At 38.3% G+C, this 12,311-nt stretch overlaps 1 protein-coding gene and 1 long non-coding RNA gene across 2 annotated transcripts in view; both read left to right on the top strand.

Moving 5' to 3' along the window:
- LOC309651832 overlaps positions 1–12,311 on the top strand; it is a 437,596-nt gene that overhangs the window by 17,903 nt on the left and 407,382 nt on the right. The window lies entirely within an intron of this gene.
- GABRA3 (gamma-aminobutyric acid type A receptor subunit alpha3) overlaps positions 1–12,311 on the top strand; it is a 258,489-nt gene that overhangs the window by 61,544 nt on the left and 184,634 nt on the right. The window lies entirely within an intron of this gene.

The following is a 12,311-nucleotide window of genomic DNA, read 5'->3' as shown; positions in this document are numbered from 1 at the left end:
TAGTGGTTCTTGTTTGCAGGCTTTTCTAGTGCGTAGTTTAGAATAATTGGGAGATAAAAAGAAAATGCATGGACTCACTGTCATGTTGTTCCATAAGTCCCAAGGTCCCTAGACAGTCTGCCTTTTTCTTTCCAACTCTCAGCATCCTCAAATGATTTTCTGTTGTATTAATGTCTAGTGTTTTAATTGTAATGATGTGGGAGAAATAGGTAGAAATGAATCTATTTTTGTCTGGTAACAGAAATCCTCTGTTACATTTTTTTAGAGTATTTACTTTAGTATTTACATTCTGGCAGACAATTAAAGTGGAAGCAGATTACCTTAATCCAATCAAAGATTGAGACACATCAAGGTGAGGTTTCTTTTTGTTTGTTTTGGCTGGTTGCTTGTTTGTTTGTTTTGGTAAGGCGTATATATTTGTGACTCACCCTTACTCTTTGTGTAGTCCTTAAGCATCCTAGCTGAAATTTTGGGGGTTTATCAGGGACTCTTCACCTTCTTGGGCCTCAAGCTCCAAGAAACTACTAATAACTCTGTTTAGCTTGTCATCATTTTAATATCCCTTTTCTGCTTGTGTTCTCCAGCACAGCCATTTAGAAATCAGTAATTACCTCCATGGAAAAATTTGGCTCAGATTATCAGACCCAATTTCTCTGCTCTTTTCCTTTCTCCTAAATCTTGTTTTTTAAATCTAAGTTACTTGAATCCCTGAACTTTGATTTTTGTCTCACCATCTCTATGAGACTGTGGAAAGTTCTGTTAAGCTTCTTTATCTATCTCTTAGTAGCTACTTTCTGCCTAATTTTTAAATGTCTCTTAATTTTTTAGCCTCTCTCTTAATTAGCAGTCAGCTAATTCCTACAGGGGCTAAGAGGTGTAGTATATGAGGCTCATGTCAGTGAGTTTCCCTTCACTCCAAGATCTTTGCCCCTCAGATTCTGTTTGCCTTGGTAGCTCTCTGATGGAATAACACACACACACATATTTTACCACAATTTTCTAGATTTTCTTGGTGAGTGAGTTGGTCTGTTGTATAAAGTTGTTCCTCACAGTCATAAGAAGTTCTCAGTAAATTTTTAGTTTTCTTTAATTAGATTTAAACATTTATTTTGTTATATGTATTTCTCAGTTTTTATAGCTTTGTTGCTAATATGAATTGTTCTTTTTACCTATTATATTTTCTAACTGGTTATTGCTGGTATTTACAAAAGATGTTGACTAAGTGTACTTGGATCTACTACTGGCCCATCTTATAGTAAATTCTTTATTTATTCCATTGCAAACTGATAGTTTTTTCTTTTCTTTTCTAATATTTATTCATTTTTTCCTTAGCTTAATTCATTGCTATGATTTTATAATAATATACTAAAATAGTAGTAATGTTAACAGTCAGTTTTATCTCCTTCCTCACTTTATTGAAAATTCTTTTAATGTTTCATTATCAAGTATGAAGTTTTCTGTAGACTTCATGTGAATATCTTTTATTGAATTGGGATTTTTCCAAAAAAATTCCTTCTTAAGACAAGTTATTTCTTTTAACAGGTCTAAGTATTAACTGTTATAAACATCCCATTTCTTCTTGAAATCTCTTTCAAGTTTTCACTAAAATAAAACCTTCCTTCTTCAATTTTATACTTTGTTCTTTTCAAATCATGATTAATTTCTCCTTCTCCAATTGGCTAACAGCACAGTGGTTATGACGTTGTTTCAGTTATTTAGTTCTTCCTAAAGTAAATGTCAGTTATTTTTGTTTATACTCTTGAGACTTTGTGTCTTTTAAAATATCTGTATCCCCATTCTTGGTACAGTATCTGTCCCATGCTATATAGTCAATGATTTTTATAGAATTAATTATCTCAATATTTTTGTCATGATATTTGACTGTCCACATTCTTGTATTCCTTTGCTATTACCCAAGAATTGGTAGGGTTGGGGATTTCTAGTCCTAAGCAATGTTTAGACCTAGGGAAAGAAATGTTAATATGGACCCAGTGCTGCTTATGCTCCTACTTTGTCCTCAGTTGATATTTCTCTGAACTGAATATTAGATCCAGAAGTTTAGTCATCATCTAGCTCAATCCATTCATATTACAATTAGGAAACTGAGGCCCAGTATAGGAAGTCAGTTGCCCCAAACTCAGAGCTAGTATAAAATCTATTCTATAAATTTATCTGTGTAGCAAAAAGAGATGGCATCATACAGACATTATCTTGTCTTTGCTCTGTGGTAAGTGCTATGAATTCCCTACTGTCATTCCTCCTCTTGACATGTAGACAATGTGCAATGGATGGGTAAAGATCAACATGTGCTTAAGGCATCTGCACATTCTACAGGAGAGAAAAAAGAGGTTTACTTTCATCAGCTTCTGGAATAGCAGATTCTGCCTTGGTTCACTATTTATATGGGTATGAACAGTATTCCTTAGTGGGATCCTGTACTATTGTGTTTCTGAATTTGAACATGTAAGAGTACCTTGGCTAGACTTGCTTTTGTAACCTGCAGTTGCTTTCTAGCTTCCCGTATCATACTGGATTTATATCTGAGATTCTTGAACTTTGAAATAAAGCTGAATTTTAGAGCTTTTGGGAGGGTTTTGCGAGTGAGCTGAAGAAGCAGGAAGCAGAGAGGATTAATGGATTTGGCTGAAACCAGAACACTCTGGGTTTAAGAACTACACGGTTTTTGCACTTCAGACAGCTATATCAGATTTCTAAATACCTAACTGTTGATTTCCACACAGCCTTATCCAAATCTCTATATCCTATAGTCTCCACTGCTCTCTTAAAGTGGTTCCCAAGTAGACCCATTGTGAAATTATATTTCTTGTAAATACTCAGTATTCATTCCTAGAGCATAGGCCAGCCCTGTGCTACATCGGAGGCATCAAAAAACAACTTGGCCAAAAAGTACTTCCCATTATCCCAATAGCATAACTGAATTCTCACCATCACAGTAACTCCTTTTGGAAGTATTCATTTTTTAAGTAAGCTATGGAAATAACACTTAACCAGAAGTCAGAAGTTTTGGATTCACTCCCTCTCTGACTTTTATTAGTTACTGGTTTGTGACCAAGTAAAAACCTCTTTGGGTTTTTGTTTTCTTTTTAACATCTTTATTGTAGTATAATTGCTTTACAATGGTGTGTTAGTTTCTGCTTTATAACAAAGTGAATCAGTTATACATATACATATATCCCCATATCTCTTCCCTCTTGCGTCTCCCTCCCTCTCACCCTGCCTATCACACCCCTCTAGGTGGTCACAAAGCATCGAGCTGATCTCCCTGTGCTATGCAGCTGCTTCCCACTAGCTATCTGTTTTACATTTGGTAGTGTATATTTCTCCATGCCACTCTCTCACTTTGTTCCAGCTTACCCCTCGCCCTCCCCGTATCCTCAAGTCCATTCTCTAGTAGATCTGCTTTTCTCTTTCTGACTTACTTCACTCTGTATGACAGACTCTAAGTCCATCCACCTCACTACAAATAACTCAATTTCGTTTCTTTTTATGGCTGAGTAATATTCCATTGTATATATGTGCCACATCTTCTTTATCCATTCATCTGTTGATGGACACTTAGGTTGCTTCCATGCCCTGGCTATTGTAAATAGAGCTTCAATGAACATTTTGGTACATGACTCTTTTTGAATTATGGTTTTCTCAGGGTATATGCCCAGTAGTGGGATTGCTGGGTCGTAAGGTAGTTCTATTTGTAGTTTTTTAAGGAACCTCCATACTGTTCTCCATAGTGGCTGTATCAATTTACATTCCCACCAACAGTGCAAGAGGCTTCCCTTTTCTCCACACCCTCTCCAGCATTTATTGTTTGTAGATTTTTTGATGATGGCCATTCTGACCGGTGTGAGATGATATCTCATTGTAGTTTTGATTTGCATTTCTCTAATGATTAATGATGTTGAGCATTCTTTCATGTGTTTGTTGCAATCTGTATATCTTCATTGGAGAAATGTCTATTTAGGTCTTCTGCCCATTTTTTGATTGGGTTGTTTGTTTTTTTGATATTGAGCTGCATGAGCTGCTTGTAAATTTTGGAGATAAGTCCTTTGTCAGTTGCTTCATTTGCAAATATTTTCTTCCATTCTGAGGGTTGTCTTTTGGTCTTGTTTATGGTTTCCTTTGCTGTGCTAAAGGTTTTAAGTTTGATTAGGTCCCATTTGTTTATTTTTGTTTTTATTTCCATTTCTCTAGGAGCTGGGTCAGAAAGGAACTTGCTGTGATTTATGTCATAGAGTGTTCTGCCTATGTTTTCCTCTGAGAGTTTGATAGTGCCTCGCCTTATATTTAGGTCTTTAATCAATTTTGAGTTTATTTTTGTGCATGGTGTTAGGGAGTGTTCTAATTTCATTCTTTTACATGTAGCTGTCCAGTTTTCCCAGCACCACTTATTGAAGAGGCTGTCTTTTCTCCACTGTATATTCTTGCCTCCTTTATCAATGATAAGGTGACCATATGTGCGTGGGTTTATCTCTGGACTTTCTATCCTGTTCCATTGATCTGTATTTCTGTTTTTGTGCCAGTACCATACTGTCTTGATTACTGTAGCTTTGTAGTATAGTCTGAAGTCAGGGAACCTGATTCCTCCAGCTCCGTTTTTCTTTCTCAAGATTGCTTTGGCTATTCGGGGTCTTTTGTGTTTCCATAGAAATTGTGAAATTTTTGTTCTAGTTCTGTGAAAAATGCCAGTGGTAGTTCAATAGGGATTGCATTGAATCTGTAGATTGCTTTCGGTAGTACAGCCATTTTCACAGTGTTGATTCTTCCAATCGAAGAACATGGTATATCTCGCCATCTATTTGTATCAACTTTAAATTCTTACATCAGTGTCTTATAATTTTCTGCATACAGGGCTTTAGTCTCCTTAGGCAGGTTTATTCCTCGATATTTTATTCTTATTTTGCAATGGTAAATGGGAGTGTTTTCTTAATTTCACTTTCAGATTTTTCATCATTAGTATATAGGAATGCAGGAGATTTTTGTGCATTAATTTTGTATCCTGCTACTTTACTGAATTCATTGATTAGCTCTAGTAGTTTTCTGGTAGCATCTTTAGGATTCTCTATGTATAGTATCATGTCATCTGCAAACAGTGACAGCTTTACTTCTTCTTTTCGGATTTGGATTCCACTTATTTCTTTTTCTTCTCTGATTGCTATGGCTAAAACTTCCAAAACTATGTTGAATAATAGTGGTGAGAGTGGGCAACCTTGTCTTGTTCCTGATCTTAGTGGAAATGGTTTCATTTTTTCACCATTCAAGGTGATGTTGGCTGTGGGTTTGTCACATATAGCCTTTATTATGTTGAGGTAAGTTCCCTCTATGCCTACTTGCTGGAGGGTTTTTATCATAAATGGGTGTGGAATTTTGTCGAAAACTTTCTCTGCGTCTTTTGAGATGATCATATGGTTTTTCTCCTTCAGTTTGTTAATATGCTGTATCACATTGATTGATTTTCATATATTGAAGAATCCTTGCATTCCTGGGATAAACCCCACTTGATCATGGTGTATGATCCTTTTAATGTGCTGTTGGATTCTGTTTGCTAGTATTTTGTTGATGATTTTTGCATCTATGTTCATCAGTGATGTTGGCCTGTAGTTTTCTTTCTTTGTGACATCTTTGTCTGGTTTTGGTATCAGGGTGATGGTGGCCTCATAGAATGAGTTTGGGAGTGTTCCTCCCTCTGCTACATTTTGGAAGAGTTTGAGAAGGATAGGTGTTAGCTCCTCTCTAAATGTTTGATAGAATTCACCTGTGAAGCCATCTGGTCCTGGGCTTTTGTTTGTTGGAAGATTTTTAATCACAGTTTCAATTTCAGTGCTTGTGATTGGTCTGTTCATATTTTCTATTTCTTCCTGATTCAGTCTCAGAAGGTTGTGCATTTCTAAGAATTTGTCCATTTCTTCCAGGTTGTCCATTTTATTGGCATAGAGTTGCTTGTACTAATCTCTCATGATCCTCTGTGTTTCTGCTGTGTTAGTTGTTACTTTTCCTTTTTCATTTCTCATTCTATTGATTTGAGTGTTCTTCCTTTTTTTCTTGATGAGTCTGGCTAATGGTTTATTAATTTTGTTTATATTCTCAAAGAACCAGCTTTTAGTTTTATTGATCTTTGCTATTGTTTCCTTCATTTCTTTTTCATTTATTTCTGATTTGATCTTTATTATTTCTTTCCTTCTGTTAACCCTGGGGTGTTTTTATTCCTCTTTCTCTAATTGCTTCAGGTGTAAGGTTAGGTTGTGTATTTGAGATGTTTGTTGTTTCTTTTTTTTTAAATTTTTTTTTTTAAGTCATTTTATTTTTATTTATTTATTATTTATTTTTGGCTGTGTTGGATCTTCATTTCTGTGCGAGGGCTTTCTCTAGTTGTGGCAAGCGGGGGCCATTCTTCTTTGCAGTGCACAGGCCTCTCACTATCGCGGCCTCTCTTGTTGCAGAGCACAGGCTCCAGACGTGCAGGCTCAGTAATTGTGGCTCATGGGCCCTGCTGCCCTGCGGCATGTGGGATCTTCCCAGACCAGGGCTCGAACCCATGTCCCCTGCATTGGCAGGCAGATTCTCAACCGCTGCACCACCAGGGAAGCCCTGTTTGTTGTTTCTTAAGGTAGGATTGTATTGCTATAAACTTCCCTGTTAGAACTGCTTTTGCTGTATCCCATAGGTTTTGGGTCGTCGTGTTTTCATTGTCATTTGTTTCTAGGTATTTTTTGATTTCCTCTTTGATTTCTTCAGTGATCTCTTGGTTATTAAGTATGTATTGTTTAGCCTCCATGTGTTTTTATATTCTACAGATTTTTTCCTGTAATTCACATCTAGTCTCATAGCATTGTGGTCAGAGAAGATACTTCATATGATTTCAATTTTCTCAAATTAACCAAGGCTTGATTTGTGACCCAAGATGTGATCTATCCTGGAGAATGTTCCATGATCACTTGAGAAGAAATTGTATTCTGTTGTTTTTGGATGGAATGTCCTATAAATATCAATTAAGTCCATCTTGTTTAATGTATCATTTAAAGCTTGTGTTTCTTTATTAATTTTCATTTTGGATGATCTATCCATTGGTGAAAGTGGGGTGTTAAAGTCCCCTACTATGATTGTGTTACTGTCGATTTCCCCTTTTACGGCTGTTAGTATTTGCCTTATGTATTGAGGTGCTCCTATGTTGGGTGCATAAATATTTACAATTGTTATATCTTCTTCTTGGATGGATCCCTTGATCATTATGTAGTGTCCTTCTTTGTCTCTTGAAATGGTCTTTGTTTTAAAGTCTATTTTGTCTGAAATGAGAATTGCTACTCTAGCTTTCTTTTGATTTCCATTTGCATGGTATATCTTTTTCCATCCCCTCACTTTCAGTCTGTATGTGTTGCTAGGTCTGAAGTGGGTCTCTTGTAGACAGCATATATACAGGTCTTGTTTTTGTATCCATTCTGCCGGTCTATGTCTTTTGGTTGGAGCATTTAATCCATTTACATTTAAGGTAATTATCAATATGTATGTTCCTATTATCATTTTCTTTATTGTTTTGGGTTTGTTATTGTAGGTCTTTTCCTTCTCTTGTGTTTCCTGCCTAGAGAAGTTCGTTTAGCATTTGTTGTAAAGTGGGTTTGGTGGTGCTGAATTCTATTAGCTTTTGCTTGTCTGTAAAGCTTTTAATTTCTCCATCAAATCTGAATGAGATCCTTGCTGGGTAGAGTAATCTTGGTTGTAGGTTTTTCCCCTTCATCACTTTAAATATGTCCTGCCACTCCCTTCTGGCTTGCAGAGTTTTGCTGAAAGATCAGCTGTTAACATTATGGGGATTCCCTTGTATGTTATTTGTTGTTTTTCACTTGCTGCTTTTAATTTTTTTTTGTATTTAATTTTTGATAGTTTGATTAATATGTGTCTTGGCATGTTTCTCCTTGGATTTATCCTGTATGGGACTCTCTGTGCTTCCTGGACTTGATTAACTATTTCCTTTCCCATATTAGGGAAGTTTTCAACTATAATCTCTTCAAATATTTTCTCAGTCCCTTTCTTTTTCTCTTCTTCTTCTGGGACTCCTATAATTCGAATGTTGGTGCGTTTAATGTTGTCCCAGAGGTCTCTGAGACTGTCCTCAATTCTTTTCATTCTTTTTTCTTTATTCTGCTCTGCAGTAGTTTTTTCCACTATTTTATCTTCCAGGTCACTTAACCGTTCTTCTGCCTCAGTTATTCTGCTATTGATCCCGTCTAGAGAATTTTTAATTTCATTTATTTTGTTGTTCATCACTGTTCGTTTGCTCTTTAGTTCTTCTAGGTCCTTGTTAAACCTTTCTTGTATTTTCTCCATTCTATTTCCAAGATTTTGGATCATCTTTACTATCATTATTCTGAATTCTTTTTCAGGTAGACTGCCTATTTCCTCTTCCTTTTTTAGGTCTGGTGGGTTTTTACCTTGCTCCTTCATTTGCTATGTGTTTCTCTGTCTTCTCATTTTTTTTAACTTACTGTGTTTGGGGTCTCCTTTTTGCAGGCTGCAGGTTCATAGTTCCTGTTGTTTTTGGTGTCTGCTCCCAGTGGCTAAGGTTGGTTCAGTGGGTTGTGTAGGCTTCCTGGTGGAGGGGACTAGTGCCTGTGTTCTGTTGTATGAGGCTGGATTTTGTCTTTCTGGTGGGCTGGTCCACGTCTGGTGGTGTGTTTGGTGGTGTCTGTGGCCTTATGATTTTAGGCAGGCTTTCTGCTAATGGATGGTGTTGTGTTCCTGTCTTGCTAGTTGTTTGGCATAGGGTGTCCAGCACTGTAGTTTGCTGGTCGATGAGTGGAGCTGGGTCTTGGCATTGAGATGGAGATCTCTGGGGGATTTTCACCATTTGCTATTACATGGAGCTGGGAGGTCTCTTGTTTACCAATGTCCTGAACTTGGCTCTCCCACCTCAGAAGCATAGCCCTGATGCCTGGCTGGAGCACCAAGAACCTGTCATCCATATGGCTCAGAATAAAAGGGAGAAAAAAAGGAAAGAAATAAAGAAGATAAAATAAAATAAATTAAAGTTATTAAAATAAATAATAATTATTTAAAAAACATTAAAAATGTAATAAAAAAGGAAGAAAGAAAGAAGAGAGCAAGCAAACCAAAAAACAAATCCACCAATGATAACAAGTGCTAAAAACTATAGTATAACAAACAAACAAACAAACAAAAAAACCCGACAGACAGAACCCTAGGACAAATGGTAAAAGCAAAGCTATACAGACAAAATCACACACAGAAGCATACACATACACACTCGGAAAAAGAGAAAAAGGGAAAAAAATATATATTGTTGCTCCCAAAGTCCACCTCCTCAAGTTGGGATGATTTGTTGTCTGTTCAGGTATTCCACAGCTGCAGGGTACATCCAGTTGATTGTGGAAACTTAATCTGCTGCCCCTGAGGCTGCTTGGAGACATTGCCCTTTCTCTTCTTTGTTCGCACAGCTCGTGGCATTCAGCTTTGGACTTGGTCTTGCCTCTGCATGTAGGTCACCAAAGGGCATCTGTTCTTCGCTCAGACAGGATGGGGTTAAAGGAGCAGCTGATTCGGGGGCTCTGGCTCACTCAGGTCAGGGGAGAGGGAGGGGTACGGAGTGCAGGGCAAGCCTGCAGTGGCCCAGACCGGCATGACGTTGCACCAGCCTGAGGCATGCCATGTGTTCTCCTGGGGAAGTTGTCCCTGGATCACAGGACCCTGGCAGTGGCGGGCTGCACAGGCTACCGGGAGGGGAGGTGTGGAGAGTGACCTGTGCTGGCACACAGGCTTCTTGGTGGTGGCAGCAGCAGCCTTAGCGTCTCGTGCCCATCTCTGGGGTGCACAGTGATTGCCGCAGCTCGTGCCCGTCTCTGGAGCTTGTTCAGTTGGCGCTCTTAATCCCCTCTCCTCGCGCACTCTGAAAAAAATGGTCTTTTTTCTCTTAGGCAGGTCCAGACTTTTTCCCGGACTCCCTCCCAGCTAGCTGTGGCACACTAGCCTCCTTCAGGCTGTTTTCACGCAGCCAACCCCAGTCCTCTCCCTGGGATCTCACCTCCGAAGCCCGAGCCTCAGCTCCCAGCCCCCGCCCGCCCCAGCGGGTGAGCAGACAAGCTTCTCGGGGTGGTGAGTGCAGGTCAGCACCGATCCTCTGTGCGGGAGTCTCTCTGCTTTGCCCTCTGCCCCCCTGTTGCTGCGCTCTCCTCCGTGGCTCCGAAGCTCCCTCCCTCCACCACATGCAGTCTCTGCCTGCGAAGAGCCTTCCTAGTGTGTGGAAACCTTTCCTCGTTCACAGCTCCCTCCCACTGGTGCAGGTCCTGTTCCTATTCTTTGTCTCTGTCTTTTCTTTTGCCCTTCCCAGTTATGTGGGGATTTTATTGCCTTTTGGGAGGTCTGAGGTCTTCTGCCAGCGTTCAGTAGGGGTTCTGTAGGAGTTGTTCCACATGTAGATGTATTTCTGATGTATTTGTGGGGAGGAAGGTGATCTCCACATCTTACTCTCCCGCCATCTTGAAGCTCCTCTCCCTCTTTGTGTTTTAGATTCTTATTCATTATATAGGTTGGAAAATTCTTAACCTGCTTACCTATAAGGGTTGTGATAAGGATAAAATCTGATAATGAATTGTAAAATGTATCATAAGTGTACAGATAGAATTTACTATTAATATAACATCATTTGCAACTATTTATTGGATGCCCATTATATGCTGTATAAATATGCTATTTATGCTTATAAATGAATTCTCTCTCTTATTTTATATATAGATTTTATAAATATAAATATTATATTTTATATATAATTTTCTCATTAAATCATCACTCAACCCAAAAGAAACAGCTATGATTATCCTCTGCTTAGAGAGAAGAAACTAAGTATATTAGTTTCTATTGCTGATGTAACAAACTACTACAAATCTAACAGTTTAAAACAACAGGGACTTCCCTGGTGGTCCAGTGGTTAAGACTTTGCCTTCCAATGCAGGGAGTGCGGTTCGATCCCTGGTCAGGGAACTAAGATCCCACATGCCTCGCAGCCAAAAAGGCAAAACATAAAACAGAAGCAATATTATAACAAATTCAATAAAGACTTTAAAAAATACATTTTTTTTTGGTCTCACGATTCTGTAGGTCAGAAGTTTAGTTGATTGAGCTGGGTCCTTAACTTAAAGAGCCTGACAAGGCTGAAATAAAAATGTTGTCAGGACTGCATTTCTTTTTTTGGAGGCTCTGAGAATTAATCTGCTTCCAAGCTCACTCAGGTTATCAACCAGTTTCAGTTCCATGTGGTTGTTGAACTGACATCCCCATTGTTTTGATGGCCAGAGGTCTTTCTCAGCTTCTTAACTAGTTCCATCTATAAAGCCTCTTTGACCATGTAACATTGTCATATTCACAGGTATAATTTTGAGGGGTGAAGATCGCAGGGACCAAAGTCTTGCTATAGCACTAAGAGAGTCACTTTTATTTCATTTTAATGTCTATATTCTTAACAAGGCAACTAATAATCATATTAATAAAGCAAATTAATGAATGTGAGTAAATATTTCATAGACTTCAACGTGATGTGTTTATACATGTATGTTTGTATATATCTCCTCTCTGCTCAAGGGGAGAGATCTTCCCTTACCCAACTTCTCTGCCTCAGATTCTTACTTGCAGTGTTGAGGTTCCCACTGTATGATATTCGTTTTAGCTCTCCCATTTAAAGATCTTGATTCCTACTGCAGAAGATAGCGTTGGGCTATTTAATGATTTAGTTGTCAAATAAGTTAGCCACCAGTGTTCACTTGGATTATAGATGTAGGGGTTCTCAGAAGAGCTTCAAAACTCTTCTGTAGAATTTCACTGTCTTCCTCCCAGCTGTTCCAGAATTACTGCATCACATTTGATTCCAACTTCTTTCTCCATTTGCCAACATCAATTTTGCTTTCTGTCTCACTCCGTTTTACCCTTTTAGAGCCCAATCTGCATCCAGCAACCAGAATTCTCTAATGCAGATATGCTTGTGTTACAACATCCTTCAGTGATTTCTCTTTGCTCTAAATACCAAACCCAAGCCCTTTGTAGTGGTTTGCAAGACCATGCATAAACTGGTCTCTGCTTACATCTCTGGCCTTATTTCTAGCCCCTCTCCTCCTTTCTTTCCTTGTTCCAGAAGTACTGAACTACTTTCATTTTTCCAGCAGAGCATGTTATTTCACCGTTTTTGTTCTTCATGTGTGATAGAAAATTCTTCCTCTTTTTTTTTTTTTCACTCTGAACTTCATGAGTTCATCATTTAGGTTTCTGTTTAAATGTTATTTCTTCTGTGATATCTT

This window comes from Balaenoptera physalus (assembly GCF_965194825.1).
Source record: "Balaenoptera physalus genome assembly, chromosome: X".
Classification (NCBI taxonomy): Eukaryota; Metazoa; Chordata; class Mammalia; order Artiodactyla; family Balaenopteridae; genus Balaenoptera; species Balaenoptera physalus.
Note: the sequence above shows the minus strand (reverse complement) of the source record. Positions and strands in the feature narration are given on the sequence as shown.